At 37.2% G+C, this 26,776-nt stretch overlaps 1 long non-coding RNA gene across 2 annotated transcripts in view; it reads left to right on the top strand.

The window, feature by feature from the left end:
• Nucleotides 1–2,010: 2,010 nt before the first annotated feature.
• Nucleotides 2,011–26,776, top strand: part of LOC144198648 (uncharacterized) — a 47,357-nt gene continuing 22,591 nt past the window's right edge. For both annotated transcript variants that reach the window (XR_013326762.1, XR_013326763.1), the window contains exons 1-2: nt 2,011–2,080; nt 15,573–15,676. This is a non-coding gene — a long non-coding RNA (uncharacterized LOC144198648). The remainder of the gene's footprint in view (nt 2,081–15,572; nt 15,677–26,776) is intronic.

Genomic DNA, 26,776 nt, shown 5'->3' with positions numbered 1-26,776 from the left:
TCCAAATGAAATTCAAACTTACCTGTAAGGCACACTGAGTTAAGGCAAATAAAAACACTTTTTTTGTGCGTACTCAGTTGTTTTTGGACTCGCTCCTCTTAATTGCGTTGTCGTTTGTGTCTAATAATGGCTGGGGGGACATTTGTCTAGCTTTGGGGGGGGGGGGGGGTGCTCTCTATTTAAGGAAAATTTTACTTGCAAGGCTTGCAATTTGCTGGAGACGGCCCTGCGAGGGATTTTTTATTTTGTATTTTTTCAGTGAGGGTACAAAGAGAGGCAAAAATAAATAAAAAGGTTTTGCTGTATGTCACCGAGGAGAAATACAAGGGCAATATTTCGTCGTTGTTGTTGATGATGAAGATGATGGAGAGGTGGATGAGAATGAAGATGAGGATGAAAATGATGAAGAGGATGATGAAGAGGATGATGATGAAGATGAAAATGATGAAGAGGATGAGGGTGAGGATGATGAGGGTGAGGATGAAGATGAGGCTGATGAAGAGGATGAGGGTGAGGATGATGAGGGTGAGGATGATGAGGATGAAGATGAGGATGATGAAGAAGATGAGGATGATGATGAAGAAGAAGAAGAAGAAGAAGAAGAAGAAGAAGAAGAAGAAGAAGAAGAAGAAGAAGAAGAAGAAGAAGAAGAAGAAGAAGAAGAAGAAGAAGAAGAAGAAGAAGAAGAAGAAGATGATGATGATGATGATGATGATGATGATGATGATGATGATGATGATGATGATGATGATGATGATGATGATGATGATGAGGGTAATGATGAAGATGAGGGTAATGATGAAGATGAGGGTGAAGAGAATGATGATGATGATGATGATGAAGGTGAAGATGATGAGGATGAAGACGATGAGGGTGACAATAATGAGGATGATGACGATGAGGATGATGAAGATGAGGATGACGATGATGACGATGATGAGGATGACGATGATGAAGATGACGAGGATGAAGATGAGGATGATGAGGATGATGAAGGTGAGGAGGATGAAGATGATGAGGATTAAGATGATGAGGATGATGAAGATGAAGACGATGAGGATGATATAAATATATACATATAAACAAAAAATACCTTTGGTCATCATTAGCATTTTCCCAACTATCATGATCAATAGCTTCTCCATTAATATTAGCATTATGCTACATCCCGAACACATTGATATGCCAACGCCAGGCTCTTATTGGTCAAAAAAACAACAACAAAAAAGCCATCTACACAATAATACTCACTACCAAAACTCACTTACTCTCCATGAAAAAAAAAAAAAAAGTCTCGGTTACGACGTCGGAGGTAGAACGGCGCCGCGACCCCGGCCGCCGCCGTCACCGCCTCCGTCCGCGCTAACGACGGCGCACGCGATGAAAGGCCCACTTTCTCCCGAAACGCCAAGCGGGGGCGGCGATCTTTCCACGTAGCTTCGGAGAAACTTCACAATGCCCGTTGCGGATCGTCTGGGAAACGCGAGTGCGAGGGGGGGGTTCATTTTTTAATGACGCCGTCATGAATTATTCCATTTAGGCTACACGTACGCCGCCGGATGAAAGGTGAAGCCGCGTGTGGCGAAAAGCGCGCACCTGTTGAACTTCACGTTGATTTTTTTGGCGGATTCGCAGCGCGTCTTAATGAGGCTAATCACGTGTCGGCGTGCCAGGGTTGCTCGTCTTTTGTCTTTTGGCACGCCGGGCGGAAGGATTTTTTTCCTTTGCTAGGTCACGACACAAAAATTACAACTTTGCTCTAGAGTACATGATGATAATTTGAGGGTTTTTTGCCAAATTTGCGGTATTTTTTGTTGTTGAAAACTTTAGAAGTAGAGTAGGCTGGGAAATAACTTTTTTTTCCTTCTAAATCAATGGCTGATGTTGTAGATGTTTGATATAAAAAATGGAATTAACAATTATTAAGTGAGTTGGTGCCAAAAAATATGAATTAAAATATTTTTTTAAAAGTATAACTAACTTATGTTTTTTTCTTTTACAGATCAAGTCAAAAAAACTTATGGAATTTCCAACAACAACAAAAGACATAAACACTAACCAAAAACAACATCCTCATAAGGTAAGTTGATTTATTTAGAAAATAATTAATATTTGACACAAAATGTCCACTTGTGTACCACCCAAAATCTCCCTATTTCACTCAAAAACCTCCCAAAATCTTCCCATTTCACTTAAAAAATCTCCCAAAATCTCCCCATTTCACTTAAAAAATCTCCCAAAATCTCCCCATTTCACTTAAAAACCTCCCAAAATCTCCCCATTTCACTTAAAAAACCTTCCAAAATCCCCCAATTTCACTCAAAAACCTCCCAAAAGCTTCCCATTTCACTTAAAAACCTCCCAAAATCTCCCCATTTCACTTAAAAACCTCCCAAAATCTCCCCATTCCACTTAAAAACCTCCCAAAATCTTCCCATTTCACTTAAAAACCTCCCAAAATCTCCCCATTTCACTTAAAAACCTCCCAAAATCTCCCCATTTCACTCAAAAACCTCCCAAAATCTCCCCATTTCACTCAAAAACCTCCCAAAATCCCCCCATTCCACTTAAAAACCTCCCAAAATCTTCTCATTTCACTCAAAAACCTCCCAAAATCCCCCCATTCCACTTAAAAACCTCCCAAAATCCCCCCATTCCACTTAAAAACCTCCCAAAATCTCCCCATTTCACTTAAAAACCTCCCAAATCTTCCTTCTTCCAACCCGCATACATCCCACAAACCTCAACAAATACCACCAATTAAAATAGATATGTATATACGGCATAAATCAATTTAATATGCCCATAAAAGGATCCCGACGGTGTCATTGCGTTTCCCTGTTTAATTACAACGTTACCCGTTGTTGCACATCCAGGGACTCGTGAGGCAAAAAAAAAAAAGCCCAGCGCCTTATAAACCAATAATGATTATCTTTAATACATGATTCATTAGTATGTCCTAAGGAAGCAGTGTTTTTATTCCTAACAGGCCAACTTGACTACTCGCTGTGCGCGTATGTGACTACTCTAGAGTCCAAAAAACACCCCCCTAATTTAAAAATTTGGGGTATTTTTTGTACTTATGGGGGTAAAAATTATATAGAAAACACGCCTTCTTAATTGCGATCTATTATGGATGGCAAGTCTCATCTTTGTCATTGCAGTGGTAATTAATGTATTCAAAAGCTGGAGGAGGAGGTGTAATATTGATGTGTGGCCAACAGGAGGTGCTGCACTCTTAGAAAATTAGAGCGGATTTATTGTGTTTTTTAAAAGGAAAGACTTTTATTTGGGAGGATGCGTTAGTTTTCGTGTTGGGGAATAATTTAAATACTTTTATGTGGAATAGTTAGCGTTGTTTTTTTTATGGGATTTGTACTCAATTGTTTGATACTTGTATAGTTATGATTATAGTATGTAAATAGTTTTTTTTTTTAAATGTAATGACATCAATTTAATATTAATAGATATTTTGCAAAAAAGTGTGGGATTTTCTGTCAAAGTTGTGGAAAATGTACCCAGTAAAAAAAAGATAATAATACCAATAATTTTAGGTACCATACTAAACTACACTATACCATACTATGCTATACTATACCTTTCCATACTGCACTATACTATACTGCACTATACTATACAGCACTATACTAAAGTGCACTATACTAAACTGCACTATACTATACAATACTATACTAACCTGCACTATTCTATACTTCACTATACTATACGATACTCTACTATACTGCACTATACTATACTGCACTATACTATACTGCACTATACTATACTGCACTATACTATACTGCACTATAGTATACTGCACTATAGTATACTGCACTATACTATACAATACTATACTATACTTCACTATACTATACTTCACTATACTATACTCTACTCTACTATACTGCACTATACAATACCATACTAAACTGCACTATACTATACTTCACTATACTATACAATACTCTACTATACTGCTCTATACTATACTGAACTATACTATACTGCACTATACTTTACTGCACTATACTACACTGCACTATACTATACTGCACTATATTTAAAATTGGACCCGCCTCTGTTTCCCTACTCGTTGCTAGGCAGACTTCAAATCCACTTTATCAAAGCTGTGAAGGAGTTTTAATAACAAACTTGGGGCCGATAGTCATCGTTTTGAAAAGAAAAACTACATTAAAGTCAGATTTTACCAAATTATGGCTACTTATAGCTATAAAAGACAATATAAACTGTAAGGTGGAGCTAGCATATGTGACGCCATTGTGTTCCTTCGCCCCGGGGGCGCCTGTAGGACTTGGGTCAGCCATATGGTGGCATAAGCTCCGCCTACTTGGCCCTCATGATTTTTTTTTCTGACCAAAAATTCAATTGAAATACATAAAAAAATGTGATAATTAGTCCGACTGTCTTCTCACGTTCTTTTTTTTGCGGCCATCTTGGGGATTTTTCCCCCTATTTTAAAAGTCGGCAATAATGACTTGAAATGAAAAAATAAAATGGTAGTAGCGCGTAGCCCCAGGCGGAACAATTGGCATTCCGCGTGTCTTCATTCGACTTCACGTTAATGAGGTAGAGGTCACTGGTAATTAGCACGCGGTGGACTCTATACAATTTCAGTGTCATGGTCCAATTCTTGAGCAAATTTGGCCACCAGGGGGCCAGTTAATTTACATTGGGAAGGGAAGAATTTTTGTGGAAATTTGGTGCCGTCAATGGCAAGTAAAATAGGGGTGCCAGGGTTGATTGATAGGTTAGCAAATGAATCGGTAAAATGTTGAACTCAATATTGTCAGTTTTTTTAAGCATCTAAAAAAATGTTTTTTTAATTTTTGATAAATTAGAGCTATTCTTTGTGACCTTTGACTTAGCAATTCATGACCCTAAAATTTAATCATGTGACAACAAGATTGTTTTTAGAATTTACAATTACCTCGCATAACAGTGCATGTATTTGAACTACATTTAGTTTGACCTTTTGACCTTTTCATGACACACTACAGCATACTATATGTAACAATACTACATAATACTACATAAACATACTATATATAAATATATAATCATATTTGATTAGATTTGCTCTCATCGACTACATAATTTTTTACATAATGTTTAATTTGACCTTTTGACCTTTACCTTTTCATGACCCATTACCACATACTATATACATATATATAACAATACATCACAAACATACTATATATAAATATATAATCATATTTGATTCGATTTGCTTTCATCGAATACATTTTTTTTTAAATGTCAAACTACATTTAATTTGACCTTTTGACCTTTACCTTTTCATGACCCATTACAACATACTATATACATATATATATATATATATATAACAATACTACATGAACATACTATATATATAATCATTTGATTCGATTTGCTTTCACCAACTACATATTTTTTTTTCTTTTTGAACTACATTTAATTTGACCTTTTGACCTTTACCTTTTCATGACCCATTACAACATACTATATACATATATATAACAATACTACATAAACATACTATATATAAATATATAATAATATTTAATTAGATCTGCTTTCATCGACTACATAATTTGTTTTCGTTTTGAACTACTTTTAATTTCACCTTTTGACCTTTACCTATTCACAGCCCATTACAACATAGTCATTATGAAGTTGCCACCAAAATTCCTTTTCCCAACCTCATTACCGCCATATTTTCCATTTATGTCTCACATAATACCATAAAAACAAATACATAATAACAATAATAATCAATTTCCGACATACTTCCACTCGGCCTCCATAGTTGAATGTCAGACCGCCACCCAGCGCGCTTCACTTCTTCTTCACCCGGCTAATAGAGTATGGCTGTCCTTTTTGTATTCCTAATGCGCACCTTCTTTGACATTGTTACAGGTGCCCCACATGACCCCCCCCCCCCCCCTCCCCGCCCACCCACCCAATATATGGCCATATTTATTTCTATATACGACATATGAGCTAATTATGCAAGCGAGGGGAGGCGGCAGGTTTCAGGGGGCTGACCCTTCCTCACCCGCGTGCTAATTAATTAGCCGTGTTTACGCTGGCCATTACAACCTTGACAGCTCGTTACCACCCCCCCCCCCCCCACCCTTCATCCCAGTCCCGCGACAAATTAGCCGACGGGAGGGAAGTGACGCACGGCGCCCCCACGTCGGGGACCCCGAAAAATGAAAGGCCTCGTCGCGAGTGGCGTGGCGTCTCGGAGATATGAGATATTTAAATGAGGCGCCGTCGTACGTGCCTGATGGCTAATGTTAATGTTCTCATTTGAATATGAAAAGGAACGTGTGTGTGTGTGTGAGATCAAAAAGTGTGTGTTCTTCAGGCGTGACTGACAAGACAATGGAAACAACAGTCGGAATTATTATGGGATGCATGTAGGGCAAATTACGACGAGTATTGTTGACATGGGACGGTCGGATTGAAGTTTGCCCGGCGACTGGGAAAAGACGGCGGTAGGCGTCCAATTGGGTGAGGAGGGGGGCGTGTTATGACCGTTGGTGAGGTTGATGGTATCGTCGTGGCAACAGGTTTTCAGATTGTTTAAGTGGTTTATGGCAGAGAAGTTGTGTTATAGAAATGAATGAAGTTAAATTTTGTTAAAATTAGACTTGCTGTTTAAAAGTTTAATGGTTAATCAAATTTTTTGATGGAAAAAAACAAGTTTTTGGTTAAATATTTTTTTATTAAAATTAGGCTAGCTGTTTAAAAGTTAATCCAATTTTTGATGGAAAGAACAAGTTTTCGGTTAAATAAAATTCTCTTAAAATTAAGCTTGCTGTTTCACAGTAGATAAATTTTTTGATGGAATAAACAAGTTTTCGGTTAAAATAATTTTTCATTAAAATTAGGCTAGCTGTTTAATAGTTAATCAAATTTTTGATGGAAAAAACAAGTTTTCGGTTAAATGAAATTTGAATTAATGAAAAATTCTGTTAAAAAAACATGCTATAAAGTAATGCACTAGCTATGCTATCGTTTACATCCCCATAGTTAACCTGCTCTAGCACCCCCTGTGAACCTTGGTGAGGCTAACCGGTACATTAACTGAATAAATTATGCTATTATTTCTTGCAAATTAAATCAAAAACACTTTTTTTTACGGATAATCCTTCAACTTTTCCCATTTCCTTTTCATTTGAAGGATTTTTTAAATTAAATTTAATGCCAATGTCACTTTTTGACCTCCGTCAATGCAGATGAACTTGACAAGCTTGCTTAGCACTCGACGTAATATTCAAAAATGAATTTTTGAATCAATTTCTGGGCAACCGGAGGGTCTTTTTGGGCTTCCGTGGACGATGCCAGTCAAACAAAGCTTCTCTTAGATGGCCACAGGCTTCCTCACATGGAGATTTTTTACAACACGTTGACATAGTTAAAAATAATTAGCGCGTAGCCCTAACGCAAGTGTGTTTTTTTTTGGCCCCCCCCTTTGCCGACCGGCGTTGGGTTCACGACATGCCGAGAACCCCCCCAGCCATGCATGAACCTCATTAACTTTCAACTTGAAGCACACCTGTGCAAGCTAATGAGATGCTACGTTAAACATTCCTCAACAAACGTTGGCTTTGGAATTGGCTCCTCCCCTCTCCTCGATCTGATCGTGGTGTGTTCAAATGACCTGGTTTTTGGGATGATTTTTATTTTAATCAAAATGTATATTTTTTAAGAGTTGAATCATTAGTTTCAATCTGACTTTGACTGGAGGTCGGCCTAATGGGGTTTAGATCGGGGGATGTTATAAAAAATATCAAAATAAATCAAATTAAAAGACTTTATTGTTATTATACAACAGTTGCGTTTAACAAAATTGGTGGTTCTACTCCACAATGTGCGTTTTTCCTGTAAAAATAAAAGTAATTTTAAATATAATATGATAGAAAATATGTTTTTATGATTAGTTTGACTCAAAATGGTAAAATATTTGATAACAGTGATGCAAGTATGTGATAATGACATGAAATGTAACTTTTTGGAAGTTTTTTAATTGAAAATAAGTAGGTTTTTATACATTTTTTTGTAAAAATATGACAATTGGCATGTTTCTATGAGATGCTAGTTGACTTAATTTCGCCAGCATGTTAATAAAGTATCATTGTTATAATAAATTTGATAGGAAAGGGACTGAAATATGACTAAAATTTTGAAATAATATGCTTTGATTGTGTATTTACATACAAAAATAACACTTTACATCAATTAAATTCTACAAATACATGTATATACATACAGAAATAACACTAACGGGTAAATTTTTGGAAGAAAAAAAACAGCATAGTCCCAAAAATTCATGAAAACTTTGTAACAATCAAATCATTGAACATTTTTAACCAGTTGATAACACCAAAAATATTTAATTTTTTTAGGAAAACAATGTTAAATATGATTAAAAATCGACTTTTTCCTTCAAAACACGCTTCAAAATAATTCCTGTTGCTCCAACTTGTTCAAAAAGCTTCTAAACTTTGCCTTAAGAATCCAAAAAAATGTTTATTTGATGGAAATACACGTCATTAAGGCCTTAAAAGTCAAAGAAAAAGTCGTCCAAAGTCATCCGAGCTAACATTGACTCGCTTCACTGTTCAAACGACATCAATATTTGAGCCATAGGGGGCGTCGTCTCCGCCATTTTTCTTCAAGGGCCAAATTTTAAGATGTTTTATGCGCTTTATGCAAGCCAAATGGAAAGCAAAGCCGCCCCTTTAAGAATTGACGCCCTTTTCTAAAACATACACTAAAATTTTAATTCAACGGGAAGCGAGGAAAGGCGGAAAAGAGCCTTTTAGCGATAAAGAAAGAGAATAACGGCGTTCGCTTTTGGAAGGAAAAAAAAACCCAAACGCCAGCGGGTCGACGTTGGGAATCTTCCCGAGAACGTTTCACCTTTTTGCATCACTTTGCTTCAGCGCCCCCATCTCGCCAGGAAAGTCGAGATTGGAGCCGTCGGCCAGTCAGAGTAAATAACCCAAAAAATATATAAATAAGTAAAAAAAAGATGAAGGAAAAAGCGAGTTTTCTTTATCCAGTGGTGGAACAAAAGGAGTCAAAACACGAAAGGGATTGGATTTTGTTGTTTTTGGGTGATAGATGTACAATCTGTTTGAATTTGGTGGGTTTTTTGGTGCAAATACGGCCAGTGATGGTATTTCGGGAAATGTTAAAAAAATGAAACAGGTGGTGTTAAAATTTATAGACTAGTTAGAGACAATTTGGGGGAAATTTTTTTGTTAAAACAAACATTTTTATTGAAATGGTTTGAATATCAATTGCTGTTTTTGGTAATGAAAAATGATAGTAATTTTAAAGTAAAATGGCTTCATATTTAAATAGATGAAGTTATTTTTGTCTTTTTTCATGTTTTTTTTTTATTTTTTACAATTTTCATATTTTTGGCACCAAAAAAAGAAAATATTGAACAAAAGGCCATTGCCTAATTATGCAGTATAATTTGGCACCAAAAACATGAAAATTTTACAAAAAAATCTTATAAAACAACCTATTGCCTAATTATGCGGCATAATTTGGCACCAAAAATATGAAAATTGAAAAAAAACAATGGAATGACAAAAATAACTTCATCTATTTAAACATTAAACCTTTTTACCTTACAATCCATTTCTTATAAATGTTGTTGATTTTTGGTATAATACCATACATAGTTTCAAGTTTTCACCCCAAAAAAACCCACCAACTTGACACCAAAACCAACATTTCAGCCCTAACTTAATATTATACTCCCTCATTTCAACATGAAGAGAATCAAACATGCCCGGATGTTTGGTCACCAGTCTTTTGGTATAATTTCATAAAATTATACGGTATAAAACTGCCATCCAAAAACTGCACCCATATTCTTCCCCCTTTTCGTCAAATTTTCTTAGCCTGCCAAAAAGTTCCCCTCAGGCGCGACTTATACTCCGAACAATCCGATAACGGACTTATCGCGACGGGCTAACTTTTACCTTCTGTTACAAAAACCACCAAAAAAAAACCCCGTCTTTTGTTTTGCCGTCTCTCCCGTGTTTTCACCCCCACGGCGCCGATACGGAGCGAGCGATCGGTTCCCTCGGCGGGGATGTGGTGTGATTATTAGACTTTGAGCGAAGGATTTAACCACGGGCCATGTGGGCCAGCGCCTGAGGGAGGCCCCCCATTTTCAATTCGCTCATGTGTGCTACTTTCTTTTCTCCCCCACTTTATTGCCTGGCCTTTTATTCCGCCAGGCAGGCAGTCCCACTGACATCAGGGGGCTCTTAGAATAACTTGCCCCGGGCCAACCCGGTCCTCGCAAAAGCCGCAAATCAGTCGTCGCTCTGCCTTTCCGCGGGTGGGAAATGGACGCCGGGCGCCGTTGTTGACAAGTGGGACCGTTGATTCTCTTTGCGTCGAAATGAGGGAAAATTATAATAAGTTAAGGCTGGAGTGTTGGTTTGGGAGTCATGTTGGTGGGTTTTTTGGGGGGTGAAAACTTGAAATGAGGGAAAATAATAATAATTTTGGGCTGTAATGTTGGTTTTGGTGTCAAGTTGGTGGTGTTTTTGGGGGTGAAACTTGAAATTGGGGAAAGTATTAATAAGTTAAAGCTGAAATGTTGGTTTTGGTGTCATGTTGGTGGGTTTTTTGGGGGTGAAAACTTGAAATAATGGTATGGTACAAAAAACAACATTTATTTCAAATGGATTGGATATGATTTGCTCTTATAATAAAAAAATATGATAAAAAATATTGTTATTATAAAATTAAAAGGTATAATATTTAAATAGAAGTTATTTTTGTCCTTCCAATGTTTTTTTAATGATCTTTTTTACAATTTTCATATTTTTGGTGCCAAATTATACCATATAATTTGGCAAAGGGTTTCTTTTTATGCTAAAATTAGTATACAAAATAAAATAAATATCCAAACTAGAATAAATGTTCAGAATAAAATAAATATACAGAATCAAATAAATAAACAAGATATAATAAATATACAAAATAAAATAAATATACAAAATATAATAGATATACAAAATCAAATAAATATACAAAATAATATAAATATACAGAATAAAATAAATATACAGAATAAAATAAATATGCTAAATAAAATAAATAAACAAAAACACGAAAAAACAAGTCACACTTGGAGTCGTTGCCCAGCCAAACTATGAAAAAAGTGTAACTTATAGTCCGGAAAATACGCCCTCGGCAAATACGACTCATTAGCAAACTTTACCTCATGTTTTTTAAAAAAAATGTCACATTTTAAAGGGCCGATTTACGTAAACGAGCAGCAGTGGGAGGCGGAGGTCAAACTAATTATGGCACGGCTTGAACCCTCGGCTGGGGCTCTCCAAAAGGAGGCGTTTATTTGCACGGGTGACGAAAGGACGTCCCCGAATGAGAAACGGCGGTGGCGGCGGCGGCGGCGGCCACTTCATTAAACATCCACAATGGCGGCTAATGCCCTTTGTTTACGCGCGTTAAATAAAGCATATGATTCCGCGCCACTGGCGGCTAAGTGCTGCCTTTTTAAAGGCCCATGAATTCAATTAGATACTTGTTTAGTGCCACCCCACAAATCCCCTCCGTCTGTCCGTGTCTTCATTATGCACGTGAGCAAAGCCAGAAGTGCCCCAGTCAGCCATTTTGAACAGGCCTTATTCGGGGTTCTTGAAAGCAAAAATGATGGAAGAAATATTCCCTTTTTAATCTTAAACAGTTTTATTTTTCCTAAATATTTGTTAAAACAAAAACTATTCACTAAAAGTGGCATTATTTTAATAACTTTAAAAAATCTATATTTTTGATGCATTTTCATTTCTTTTCATTATTTTTATTAAATACAAGTTATTAAAAACAACAAATAGCTGATGTTTAGCTTTTGGTGACCACATATAAATCATTAGATTAGATTAGTTTGGATTAGATTAGTTTGGATCATATTAGTTTGGATTAGATTAGTTTGGATTTGGATTGGATGTGAATTGGATTTGGATTGGAATTTGATTGGGATTGGGATTGGGATTGGATTGGGATTGGGATTGGGATTGGGATTGGGATTGGGATTGGGATTGGGATTGAATTGGAATTGGAATTGGATTTGGATTTGATTTGGAATTGGATTTGATTTGGAATTGGAATTGGATTTGTAATTGGATTTGGATTGGATTTGGATTGGATTTGGATTGGATTTGGATTGGATTTGGATTGGATTTGGATTGGATTTGGATTGGAATTGGATTTGGATTGGATTTGGATTGGATTTGGATTGGATTTGGATTGGATTTGGATTGGATTTGGATTTGGATTTGGATTGGATTTGGATTTGGATTTGAATTGGATTTGGATTGGATTTGGATTTGAATTTGGATTGGATTTGGATTTGGATCGGATTTGGATTGGATTTGGATTTGGATCGGATTTGGATTTGGATCGGATTTGGATTTGGATTGGATTTGGATCTGATTTGGATTGGATTAGTTTAGATAACTTTTCATCCCTTATTCAGGAAATTTCACTCACAGTAGCAAGAATACAGACACAGAAACCCACATTTTAGACATAAATAAATAGGTCATAAATGTAATGGCAATGCAACCCATCATTTTAACTTTTTTGCTCCCCATTATATAGTTCTCCCTCAAATACGACACTAAATAACGTCCTTTTCAATGCCTACCCAATCGACGTCGGGCCCCGATCGCCAGCCACACTCTTCCTCGCGTCATTAGCGTGGCCCGTTAGTCGGGCTTTAGCCAGGAAACGCTAATGAGGGCCCCTTTTTCCCCGACTCCTCGGAGGCCGGGCTAAGTGCGGCGGGGTTTTGGCGAGGGTGGTGGTGGTGGTGGGAGGTGTTGGGGGGGGGTCTACACTGCATTGGTGGGTCCCAGTGGTTGTTTGCCTCTTTTTTTCCATCAAGAGCCCTCATCTCCTTTATCCCCTTTGTGGCGGGGGCCCTCCTCGGGCACTTCCCTCTAAGGGGGGATCTAAAAAGAGCAGCTGCCGGGGAAGCAGTGCCATTTCCTCCTGCTGTCAGACTCCCCCTTACCCCACCTCCCCTCGAACTCACTCCCCCCCCCAGAACTCCCTCCCTCCTTATTAATATGCATATGAACTTGTTTCTCTTAGTTCCCAACTCCAATGACAAAGTGGGAAAGCATATGCCTGAAATATTCATGAGGCCGCGCGGTAATTAAGCGCCGGCGAAGGCGAGAGAGCGACGCCATCAACTAGCTAGCGTACTTACAGATTTTTTATTTATTTTTTTTGGGACTAAAAAAAAGAAGCTTTTTGCCCGTTCTTGGAAATTTGCAACCGTTTTAGTCAATTTTTCAAAAATAAATGTTGTCATTGATTCCCAAAAAAACAAACACATAATATTAACCTTTTTTCATAAATGAAATGAAGCATCTGTCAATTTAATTGTTTTCTTCCAAAAAAAAAAAAAGAAAAAAATCCACCAAAAAGTGTTTTAGTCCTTTTTAGTCAATTTTTCACAAGAAAATGTTGTCATTGATTCCCCAAAAAACCTACACGGACAATATTAACCAATTTTTTATAAATGAAATGAAAGATCAGTCAATTTAATAGTGTTTTCTTCCAAAAAATTGAAAAAAATCCCCCAAAAAGTGTTTTAGTCCTTTTTACTCAATTTTCATAAAAATAAATGTCATTGATTCCCCAAAAAACAAACACAGAGCATATTAACCTTTTTTTGTAAGTAATTTAAATGAAAGATCCGTCAATTTAATTGTGTTTTCTTCAAATTTTTTTGATCAACCCTGCCGACCCTCCCATTTGAAACAAATTCACCACTCCTCACCGTCAATGGCAACTCGCCAAATTCTCTCCAACGTCGCTATCCCATCTTCAATTCATAATTGATGCAACAGGGAGGTCGCTTGTAACGGCCGCTAATAAATGCTTCCGTATTGACCAAACAAGGCGAGAGAGACGAGCGAGTCTGGATTTGGCGTTTGGGGGGGGAGGGGGGCTCGGATTGGGGAGGCAGGAGGCGGGGCTCGGGAGGACGGCGGCGAGGTGAGCGTCGGAGCGACGCGAGTGCACTGGGCCAGCTGTCCGCTCTCCTTTCATCTGTGGGCTTCACGTCAAATACAATCTAGCTGGCTGTCAAGCAGCCGCAAACATCTCCCGGGCCATCCCACCCGCTCCCCCTCTTTCCTCACCTTGCGTACCCCAACTCCCCCCCCCACACACACACACACACACACCGAAAAACACCCACCCACCCACCCACCGCCATTCATCCATCCATCCGACTTTTCATCTCTCTTCAAAATAATGCCATCTTTCCACAGACACTTTTGTCAATTTTTGTTCTTCTCGCTTTAATTTGTCATTTTTAGGACATTGTAAAACAACAAAAGTCTTAATTAGGCAAATCTAATCAAGACTTAGCTTGTACTTAACTTAAGTTACTTTTGCAACTGGCCATTTATTCATATTGACTACTTATCAATCAAATCAAATGACCAAACTGGAGAGCGACTGCACCCGTACGTGCCGCCATTTTGGATCATATGTTGACTACTTCTTTATTTACTCATTATTATTTTGTTATTAGTTTCTTTTTTTTTGCTTTTTGTTATTTGTGCACTTCCCTACTTATGTTGTTGACTACTTATTATGCCAATACTTATTTCTGTATTACTTATTGATTGATTTTAAGTTATTTATTGATTTAAAAATTATATTATTGATTTTAAAAATGATTGTTAATTTTTCTAACTAATCTTTAGATTTTTTAAAATTATTTGGTTCTTTTAAATTATGCATCATTTATTTATTAGTATTATTATTATTTAATAATCATATATCTGTTGGTTGTTATTTATGCACTACCCTATTAATGTATTTAGTTGACTTCTAATTTATATTTTTTTCTAAAATAACTTTTTATTCTTATGATTTATTGATTATTAGTCCATTTTTTATTTGTATTCATGCACATTTTATAAAGCTTTTAATCCCATTATACTTGTACAATACCATTAAACCCATCAACTTCAATAAAAACCCCTTCTAATCATCTCCATGTATTTTCCGCACTATAAGGCGCAACTAAAACCCCAATCCAATCCTCCTTATACCAAAATCAATATCACTACTATGAAATTCCCTTACGCCCACCACCACCCAAGTTCATACAACCCCCCAAAATCTTCCAAAAATTCTCTTATCAAATCACAAATTCTCCTCCACAACTCATCTTTTGATGCCTTGAACTTTGAACTCAACCCAGAGCAGGTGTTTCTATTTCCTCAGGCACGTCCCCAAAGTCTAGCTAGCGCCTCGTCGGGTATATTTTTTTCCCCCGTCAAAGCCGTTTCGCCTGTTTTTGGCGCGTGCGTTGGCCTGTCAACGCCGCTTGTCGGCCGTCATTTCTTGTGAAAAATGAAGATATGCTCCCGGCTCGGTTAATGCCGTGTAACCTCTGTCAAACAAGAACTTTGCGTGGGTTTTTTTCTGGCTGTTGTTTACTTGACTCCCCTCCTCTCTCGTCTTTGCAGACTTTGAACAAAAGAGCTCCGCCTCCTGTGTGTACTGGAGAGCGTCAGAGGGCGGCGCACATCCTCAAATATCAACAGCGGCAGGTTGGAAGGCGCAAAATAAGGTCAGTGTCACCGCGCTGCATTATTAATGGCCGACTGTTTATCGCTTCGCCCGTCCAAACGCCGCGGCCCCGTTATGAAATATTGATGCAATTTCCTCCCGGCTTAACACGTAGAGGAAAAAAGGGGGGTAAAAAAAAGCCGGAATGCCGGTCGTGGGGGGGTGTCAAAATCACGGTTTTAAGTGGGAGGGCGTTGTGGTGGAGAAATTGTCATCCCCTGACTTGAACCCAATTGAACATGGTATTTCTGAAATAGGTTTGAATTTGATTTTGGAAGTGAGGTTCAGTTTTTGTTGAGTTTTTTTTAAACTTGTTAATTGATATTGTTGGTGGTATTTTTGGGGTAGGAGTCCGCCTAGCAACAAGTGACTGTGGAAATGTTTTTGTTAAGAGAAAGTTTTAAAGAATTATATTAGTAAAAGATAAACCCAAATAAATCGCAATCTTTACGGTCGTTTTCAAACTCGTTCATTGCTATTTCTGGCGGACATTTTGAGTCGTATTCTGCCTAGCAACAAGTGACTAGAAATATATGTATTTTTTGCAAGAACATAATTTTTATTTATTTTTTAAATCAAATATAAACCCAAAAAACGTTTTCGTATTTGTCTGTCCACCCGGTTTATCCACGTTATCCCCTGACTTCAACCCTATCGAACATTGCATTCCTGGAACGATTTGAATTCAATTTTGAAAGTGAGCGGCAACCTTTATTGTCGTTTTCCAACTCATTAATTGCATTTTGGTTTGTAGTCTGCCTAGCAACAAGCGACTGTAGAAATATAATACTTTTCTTTCAAGAAAGTAAAAAATTAAAGATGAACCCAAAAACTGTAGAGTAAAATCTTTATTGTCGTTAATTGCATATTGTGTTGTAGTCTGCCTAGCAACAAGTGACTGTAGAAATATTTTTCTTCCAAGAACACAAGTTGAAAAAAAAAATCAAAGATAAACCCAAAAACTGTATAGTATTTTTTCGACGGCGTCTAAATTTCAACACACAATCGTTATTGTCGTTTTCCAACTCGTTAATTGCATTTTGTGTTGTAGTCTGCCTAGCAACAAGTGACTGTAGAAATATTTTTCTTGCAAGAAAGTAAAAAAAATCCAAAATAAACCCAAAAACTGTATAGTATTTTTTCGTACATTCGTCCATCCACCCGTTTTATCCACGTTACCCGACGGCGTCTAAATATCTCCAACGCTGGCTCTCGACGTCCTCATCTGCATGCATAATACACCGTCGTTCCCAGTGATTCACTGCAGAAGAGGCAGGTCAAAAGCACGCTACACTTCTATCTTTTCTATTACCCGGGTTAATCAATAATTCATGGGTCACAATAGCAGGCGGCGCCAGCTGGGGGGAGGGAAGTAGCGCGAGGTGGATGGAGGCTTCTCTTTCCTAAACAGGAAGAGGAAATCAAAGCGCCTCTCTCATCCGACCACGCCGGCCGGGGCTCGCCCGCCCGCCCGTCGGTGACCGGGCCGGGCGTTAATCACGTCGGGGCCTAAATGGCGGCTGACAGGCCAGCCAGCCAGCGGGCGCTGGAAAACACTTAGGCCCCGGCGGGATTTTAGCGCCTCGTGCATGAAGAAAGCTTTTTGATAGCGCGCTAATCTGCGCCATTACCGCGGCGGGTGATTTACGATCGTTCGGACCGGCGAGTCGGATAGGATAATAAAGACGCTGGCACGGGTGGATCATTAGAGAGCTTAGTCTTTGAAAGGGGGGGGGGGGGGGTCGTAGCTTTGGCATTTGGCTTAATTAGGATGGGATTTTTTTAACGTGGAGGACAAAGAAAAGGAAACCAGATAATGATGATGATGGCCTTTGTTAAATAACATAATAGAAGTATATATGTGAGGTGAACAGTGAGTATATGTGAAGGATAGGTGGGGGAATATCTTTTATGTCTTTTATTTTTCTGGGAAGGATCGCTGGATCTAAAATGGCCGCCACTTACACGAAAACGTAGATATAATACAGTATGTAATACTAGATAAATATAAGTATTCACAGATATATACATAGATTTACACAAATATGGATAGATATATACACATGGATATAGATATACACATTGATATGGGTATAGATATATCCATATATACACATAGATATACACATTGATATAGATATACACATAGATTCAGATATAAATATAGGTATATACAAATATACACAGATTTACACATAAATATATATATATATATATATATATATATATATATATATATATATATATATATATATATATATATATATATATATATATATATATATACACAGATATAGGTATAATTATATCCATATATACACATAGATATACACAGATATAGGTACAGATATATTCATATGTACACAGATATAGATATACACAGATATAGGTATAATTATATCCATATATACACATAGATATACACATTGATATAGACATACACATAAACATAGATATACAAATAGATATAGATATACACATTGATGTAGATATTGGTATACATAGATATACACATACATTTACACATAAATATAGATATACACAAAAATATAGGTATATACAGACATACACATAGTTTTACTCATAGATATATATATACACATTGATATAGATACATGTATACACAGATATACCTATAAATATACACACAAATACAGATATATATACTCATTGACATAGCTATACACACAGACTTAGATATACACACATATATATAGATATCTACCAATGCCACTAAACTTAACCCTACCTTCCCACATCAAATAACTTGGACAACAAATAAATACATTTTGACAAGCTTCCAAGTCATATCCTCACGTTAAAAGCATAACAAAACGTCATTTTAAAAATCTGTCCAATCCACGTTCGGATCAATAAACCAAACACTGTCTTTCAAGCCCATTTCATTGACCACCTGCGCTGCTTTTTATATTTTTTTATTATTATTTTATTTTTTCCTCCCCCTACCCCTACGTTCAACAAGCTGTGTGTATCAAGATACAATTAAACGCCCCAGTAAGCGCCGTCCATCTTTTCATTAAAAGACACCTTAAAGGAGGTGAGCGGCGACAGTAATTGCTTTGGACTACTGTGTTTACATTTATTCATGAAAGCATTTTTTTCCCTTTTTTTTTTCATTTCATTTCTTACTTCCACCTGTCACTTCCACGCCGGCTTTCCTGGCCAATGATTTTCATGCTTTGGCGTCCGCTGCCCAAATCTATGTGCGCTCAGGCGCATCCTTTATTGATTACGGGCAGGGCAAACAGTAAGGACTGCTGTCATATACATAATTGGACAGTTGTCAGGGGAGGTCCGGCCACACCCCCCCGAGAACCCTACGAGGGGGTACGTAGCGTAGAAATAAAGATCATTCTTTCTTTTATAACCAATTTTAAAAGAAAAAGATTAAAAAATGAACTTTATTTCAATAAGAATTTGTTTGAAATGGACGGGGAGGGTCGGCAGCAAATGAATGGTGGGCTTGAAAGTCAAAATTCTGAAATTTAACTTATTTTTTATATTTAATAATATTGAGAATTAGAAGCCAATATTTTCGCTGTAAAAAATGCCTTCAATGCGATCATCATGCGACTTATAGTCCGCAAAATACGCCACATGACTTTATTAGTTCCACAATCAAAATTTTAAACCACTATTGACATTCATTTTAGTCAAACGGAAGCTCCCCATATTTAACTTTAATAAATGAATACCATATTTAATACTTAAATGCGACTTATAGTGCAGCAGCCTGTTTTATATTTATTTATATTTTTTTAGGCTACCGTTCTCTGAAAAAAAATGTTAACCAACCTCTATTTAGCCTGTTGTTGTCCATTTTTACTATTACTACTTTAACTTAATCAAATAAAACATTTTTTTAAAAATCCCCGCCTTATAGTCCGAAAAATACGCCACATCACTTTATTAGTTCCACAAACGCAATATCAATCAAAAATTGTCATCGTTATTGACATTAATTTCAGTCAAATGGTAGCTCCCCAAATTAAACCTTAATAAATGAATACCACATTTAAGACTTAAATGCTTCAGATTATTTATTTATTTATTTTTTTAGGCTATCCTTCTCATAAAAAAACTTATGTTAACCAACCTCCATTTAGCCTAATATTGTCCATTTTTACTATTATTACTTAAACCTAACCGACTAAAAACATTTTCTTAAATCCCCACAACACGCCTTATAGTCCGAAAAATACGCCACATCCCTTTATTACTTCGACAAACACAATATCAATCAAAATGTTGTTTTGGCTCGTGCTGGGACATGAAAAAAAATCTCTCTTGGGGGGTAGAAGAAAAAAAATGAAATAAAAAAAATCACGTTTCAGTCTCTAAAAATGAGTCCGTCTACCAAAAAAAAAAAAAAAACAACGTGTAGAATTTCATTTCCCGAAATAATAACGTCTTAATCGCCACTAGAGTCAACACAGAACACAAGTTTGTAGTTTAGTAATGAAAAGCACACATCGGCTCCCGCAATTGGTCGACCCTTGACACCCAGGGTTGCCAGACGTCCCGGCAGAATCCCGCCCGTCGGGGTAATAGATTCAGGAGCACAAACGCATGTAATAACTCTATCAAACTCGCCGCGTCTATTTTTTTTCTTTCGGGGGCGAGGTTACCAGCGCTGTTTGTCTTGGGCGCCGCCGGGAGGCTCGGCGTTAGCCAGACATCCGCTAACACGCGTTGGCGAGCCCAGGCAGCACCCAAACAACATTCATATTTAATAATCGCTCGTCTGCATAGGAGGGGAGATTCTTTCGTGGCAACCCATTGGAGGATTTTAGTTGATTTTTTTTTCTTCTTTTGGACATTTAATTAGCTTCTGTGCTGCTTATCCACAAGGGTGTCGGACTCGGGTTGATTGGCGGGACGCTTTAAGGTCAACTTGATTTTACGTGGGCCATTTTAGATATAATATTTAGATGTTTTTTTGTTATAAATGGATTAAATGAACTGGATTAAAAGGGTTGAATATTCTGTTTTTTTATAGATGTAAAACAATGTTTATTTTAGATTTTTTTTTGGTATATTTTTAGATTTTACAAATTGATTTTTGAACTAAAAACACAGAAAAAAGGACCATTTTAGATATAATATTTAGATATTTTTAATAAATAGATTAAATGAACTGGATTAAAAGCCCTGAATATTCAGTTTTGTATAGATCTAAAACAATGTTTATTTTAGATTTTTTTAAATATATTTTTAGATTTTACAAAAGGATTTTTGAACTAAAAAACACAGAAAAAATGAATTAAAAACTGCGAGCCGAATGCGCAAACCACTTAATCACTGTGTCGTTTTGATTATCATCAATTATTTTTTTAATTAAATCAATTGGAGCTCCTGAAGTCAGGAAATAGGTTTTCTTCTTTCGCTTTTGAAAGACAAAAAAGATTTGTTTTGGTCCATTTTCTCCTATTTTAGCATCAAAAACATGTTTTTTTTTTTTTAGAGTTAGGAAAGCCGTCATTGTTGCAACTTGCACAGTGCGCTACAGTGGCATCACGATGGGTTTTTGCGGCGTTCAAGAATGACTTTGCTGACCTGAATATTGCGCTTCGAGCGGAAGTGACATGCTCAGTGATCCGAAAGGCTTCTAGAAGTCACCGCTGGCCGCTTTATTTATTTATTTTTTCCTTCAAAATTGGCGCTCAAGAACATTTCTTTTGTCCACAATTTGGACAAGTCAACCCCTTTGTAAGGCATTTTTAAACTAATCCAAAAATGTAGTGCCCCCCCCCCCCTAAACAAAGTGATTTTTATCAATATTGCTCATACATAGTTGCATAGTTTTGTTAAAATTTGTGGTGAAAAAAAACAAAATTCGATTTAGATGTCCTATTTTTCCATGAAATATTAGCACTGGGGTTGCTTCGCTGTATCAGGTACTCCAATATAATCTCCAAATTGAATTTAGATGTCCTATTTTTTACACTCAATACATTTCTTGTTATTCTTATTACTAATAATCGACAAAATCGACTTGACTCGCATGTAAAATTTTGCTCAAGTGGGACAAACGTTAGCGTTGGGGCTGCTTTGCTATATCAGGTACTACAATTTAATCTCAAAATTGGATTTGAATGTCCTATTTTTCCCCCCTCAATACATTTCTTGTTATTCTTATTATTAATAATCGACAAAATTGACAAAATCGACTCATGTGCAAAATTACACTGTCAAAAAATCCCTTTGAAACGTTAGTGCTGGGGCTGCTTTGCTGTATCAAGTACTACAATGACATATCAAGATTTTGAAGGTATTCTAGCAAAGGGCTAAGTGGTAGGAAGAAGCAAAATGTGTGCGCCAGGGTTGGGGGGTGTCGTGCACAGAGTGTCAGCTCCTGCTCGAGTGCTCCTCGCCACCAGTAGCAAGTGTCACTTGATTTTATCTCCTGCTTTTCATCATCTGGGCCGCACGGGCCGATGGGGGATGGGGGGGGGGAGGAAAAACCACCCCAGAGGTCTCGCCAATGTGCGGGTCGTGGCTACAAGTCATTAGCCCAGATGGGAGAGGTGCCACTCGCCCCCCCTTTAATGCTCGATGGGATGATTGACGGGGCGAGCCAGACTTTGATGGCGACCGACATGCGAGAGGGAAGGAAGGAAGGAAGGAAGGAATAGGGATGGACGGATGTGAAGGCTGGAAATCAAGGGGAAGTTTTGAGGGTGATGAGGAGTTAGCTTGTAGCGATAGCATCAAGATAGTTGCTAATTTTGAGGGTCTGCAGTGATGGGAAATTGGTTTTAATATATCGTTCAGAGCCTTAAAGATGGCAAAAAGTGTAATATAAAAGAAATGAAATATCAAATATTAATTTAGAATTCAGAAAATAGAAAATAGCATTTTTTTTGGAAAACAAATTTCAAAATTTCCATAAAAATATCTAAATTTAGAATCTTAGATATTTTGTTTTGTTTTAGTCCTTGATAAAAATATCTAATAAGAATTATTTATTCGTTAATTTTCTGCGCTGCATTTCCTAGCCTATTTCTAAGAATCATTGAAAAGTGGTTTGCAAATCCGCCTCAGCGCTTTAAGCTCGCGGGCTCAATCCCTGGCGCATTCCTCCCCGTATTAAATTTACATATTCTCCCCTGGCTTGTATGGCTTTTCTCCAGGTGCTCCATTTTCCTCCCAAATCTCCCAAAAAATGCAAACAAAAATAAACAAACGTGCCTTTCCATTGGCTGTCCAGCCATTCATGGTCTGCCCCGCCCCTTTGACCCAAACATAGCTTGCTTGGATAGGCTCCGGCACCCCCCACAAACCTTGTGACAGACTCAAGTTTGCACATAAGTGTCCTTTAGTATGAAAAAAAGTGTCAAAATGGCATCTTTTACAGCCATTTTTTATCATTTTCTTGCCTTTTAGGAGTTGAAGCTTCATTACAAGCTTTTCCCGCCTCCTTTATTTCACTCCATTAGGCACCCCACTTGTCTCTCTCTCTCTTTTTCTCGCTCACTCGCTCGCTCGCTTCCACATCTGACCCCGCGCAATCAATACGGTCCCAGCGGCTTGGTCCAATGAATAGATTGCGGCGCAACATTAATTGAATGGCGAGCCGGCACGCCTCTTTTATTGGACAAACACAAATATGCCGCCAGAACGCCGCCACTAGCCGTGCAATCTTAGTTTTCGTACCGCGCAAACAAGGCTTTGTTTGCCCTCGCCAGCGCTACATCACTTAGCCCAACGCCGCCGAGGTTGATGTTAGCACCTTGTGGCCCTAAGGGGGGAACGAGGGGGGGTTCTCCGACAGATGGTTTGATTGGCCGACGCGAGATGGTTGTTTTTGCGGGGCGTCTTGTCCGAAAAATGTTTGAAATAGGAGGGACAGCATCGAGAAATGAATTTTGACTATATATATAATGCGTTTAAATCATCGGTGTCCAAGTGGTGGCCTGCGGGCCAAATCTGGTCCGCCACATCGTATTGTGGGGCCCGGGAAAGTAAATGATGAGTGACGACTTTCTGTTTTGGGATCAAATTCAAATGAAGAGTATATATGTATATTACATTTCCTGATTTTCCCCCTTTCAAATCGATAATTGTCATTTTTAATCCATTTTTTTCTGTGTTTTTAGTTCAAAAATCATTTTGTATATTATAAAAATAGAAATTTTATTTTTATTTTTTTATAAGTATAAGGAATATAAATTGCATTTTTTTTATTATAACGGAAATCAAGAACATGAGTCATAGTAACACAAGTAAAAAAATATTAATAAATAAAAAAACAGGTTAAATAGGCGGTCAATGGTCAGAAAGAACAAAAAAATAAAATAAAATTAATAAAAAAAGGTCGCACTTGAGTATTAACCATAGACCTAAAAAAAACTATACACAAATGCAACTTATAGTCCAGAAAATACTGTAGCCAGTTTAACATGTTCATAATAGTTCAGAATTCCAACATTTTTTTTTAAATCCTTTTTTTCATAATTTGACTTCCCCTCCGACATAAACTCACTTCAACACAATTTTATTCAAACTTTAACACCAACTATATATAGATATGTAAAAAAAAAATACTCCTTATACACTATTATGCGCCTTATAATCCGCCAAACACGCTCCCTAACATCAACATTTTTCCAACACATGTCCAAATCACATCAGAGCAAATGTCAGGGCAAATATTAATATTCAAAAGTATTTATTTGATTTTTAAATTCTTTTTTTTTCTCCTCTGGGCAGCTCCTTTTCAATCCCCCCTTTTTCTTCTCCCGTAGATATATGACACGTAATAACGGGCTTGAATATAAAAGAGATGAATAATTCAGAGTGAGCCAACAAATTAGGACCATCATTAAAATAAGCAGAGCCCGCCAAGCGTTTTTGCATAAAAGCGGCGTCCATTCGTCCGTCCGTCCGGAAAAGCAAGGCTTCAAGGTAATACCGCGTCTGGTCTTGATAAAGAATTACAACATTAATTCAGACGGCGCCCCCTGGAGCTTTTCTCATGGTCATCAAATGAAATGATGGCGTGGACGATGCCGTTTATTTACTTTATTTTCATTTTCTTTGATTCCTTTTCTAAGGCAAGTGACTATTTTGGTCATTTTTAAAAAATATGTGGCGTTCAATTCCCACGATCGGATAGTGATATGGTGTCAAAGTGGCGGCCCGCGGGCCAAATCTGGTCCGACGGATCATTTTGTGCGGCCCGGGAAATTAAATGATGAGTGCCGACTTTCTGTTTTAGGATCAAATTTAAATGAAGATTATAGATGTATATTAAATTTAATGATTTTCCCCTTTTAAATCAATAATTGTCATTTTTTTAATCATTTTTTTTTCAGTTTTTAGTTAAAAAATTATTTTGTAAAATTAAAAAAAGCTAAAATAAATATTGTTTTAGATCTATAAAAAACTAAATATTCAAATCTTTTAATCCAGTTCTTTTAATCCATCTATTTAAAATAATCTAAATATTATATATTTTTTATCAGTTTTTTGTTCAAAAAACATTTAGTAAAATCTAAAAATATATTAAGAACAGCTAAAAAAAACATTGTTTTAGATCTATAAAAAAACTGAATATTCAGGGCTTTTAATCCAGTTCTTTTAATCCATTTATTTAAAAAAAAATCTAAATATATCTAAAATGGGTGGTTAGCGCATTGGGCTCACAGTTCTGGGGTCGAGGGTTCGATCCCGAGTTAGTCCTCTTGTTTCGATATTGCATCTACAAGTAGTCCAGCCCCCCCCCCCCCAAAAAAAAAAAAAAAAAAAATCATGCTAGGCTAGCTAGTTGCTAACAAACATTAAATAGCCTAACCCTAGCTATAATTGGTTGAGCTATCTGATTGGCTAGCCTCCAATTCTAGTGCCAACAGTTAGCTGGGATCGTCTCCAGCAACCCCGCGACCCTTTTTTAGAAGTATAAGCATTTCATAAAATGAATGGTAGTCTTTTATTATTATTGTTGGGTTGAAAAAAATCAAGAATTTAAGAAAATATTGACTGTTTTGGGACGTTTTTGAACACTTATTCATTCATTTTGGCGCCCCCGCCCGCATCCCATTCCCGCTGAGCAAATGCGCTTCCTTACGCGCCGGTAGCTCCTTTCAAGGCACGGCTCGCCGGAGGCGCCGTGTGATGCCGCCGTTTTGAATTCTTCATCGCATTCCGGGATGAGACGATCGCGCAAAGGCATCTTAAAGCGCTTCCGGTTTTGCCAAAACGCTTCAATGGCGCCGCATTGACATTTTTCACCCGCCGGGACTCACCTGCGTTTAGAAACTGAAAGAATAAACATACATAACAAAGTCTTTGACACATCGTTTGCAGTAAAAAATACAAAGAACACCTCACGTTTTGAAATACGTAGCTGGTAGCTTAATGCTAACAACAATGAGTACTGTATTTTCCCGAATATAAGGAGCACTTAAAAGTCTTACATTTTCTCCAAAATAGACAGAGCGCCTTATAATCCAGTGTGCTTTATATATGGAAAAAAATACATAAAATATGTCATTCATTGAGTGTGCGCCTTTAAATGCGATGCGCCTTATAGTCGTGAAATTACGGTATAGTGTAGGCTCATGGCATCATGTGAATTTCAAAATAAAATACGGGAAGTGTATTTACGTTGAGTTTTTGAGAATTGGTGTTGGCTGACTTTAATTTTCTTCATATTTTGAAACAAAAAGTTCTCATTGAGGCGTTTTGTAACCTGAATAATTTGTATGTAAAGACATTTGTAAGTAGAAGTGCACTATATAGTTAAATCCCTCTTATAGTTTTTAGTATTTATTGTTTTTGTTGTTGTTGGTGGTGAAGCTATATTTAGTTGTGCCCTCTGATTGGCTGACCACTAATTCTAGTGCCTACAGTTAGCTGGGATTGGCTCCAGCAACCCCGCGACCCTTTTGAGGAGGCTAAACGTTTCATAAAATGAATTTTATTTTTTATTATTATGGAAAATGCATCCAATTTGGCCTAAAGACTGATTTTTTTTCGTATACTGAAACTAAATGTTCCCATTTAAGCATTTTTAACCTGAATAATTTGTATATAGAGGCATTTGTAAGTAGAAGTGCACTGTATAGTTAAATCCCTC

This window comes from Stigmatopora nigra, chromosome 6, assembly GCF_051989575.1.
Source record: "Stigmatopora nigra isolate UIUO_SnigA chromosome 6, RoL_Snig_1.1, whole genome shotgun sequence".
Lineage (NCBI taxonomy): Eukaryota > Metazoa > Chordata > Actinopteri > Syngnathiformes > Syngnathidae > Stigmatopora > Stigmatopora nigra.
Note: the sequence above shows the minus strand (reverse complement) of the source record. Positions and strands in the feature narration are given on the sequence as shown.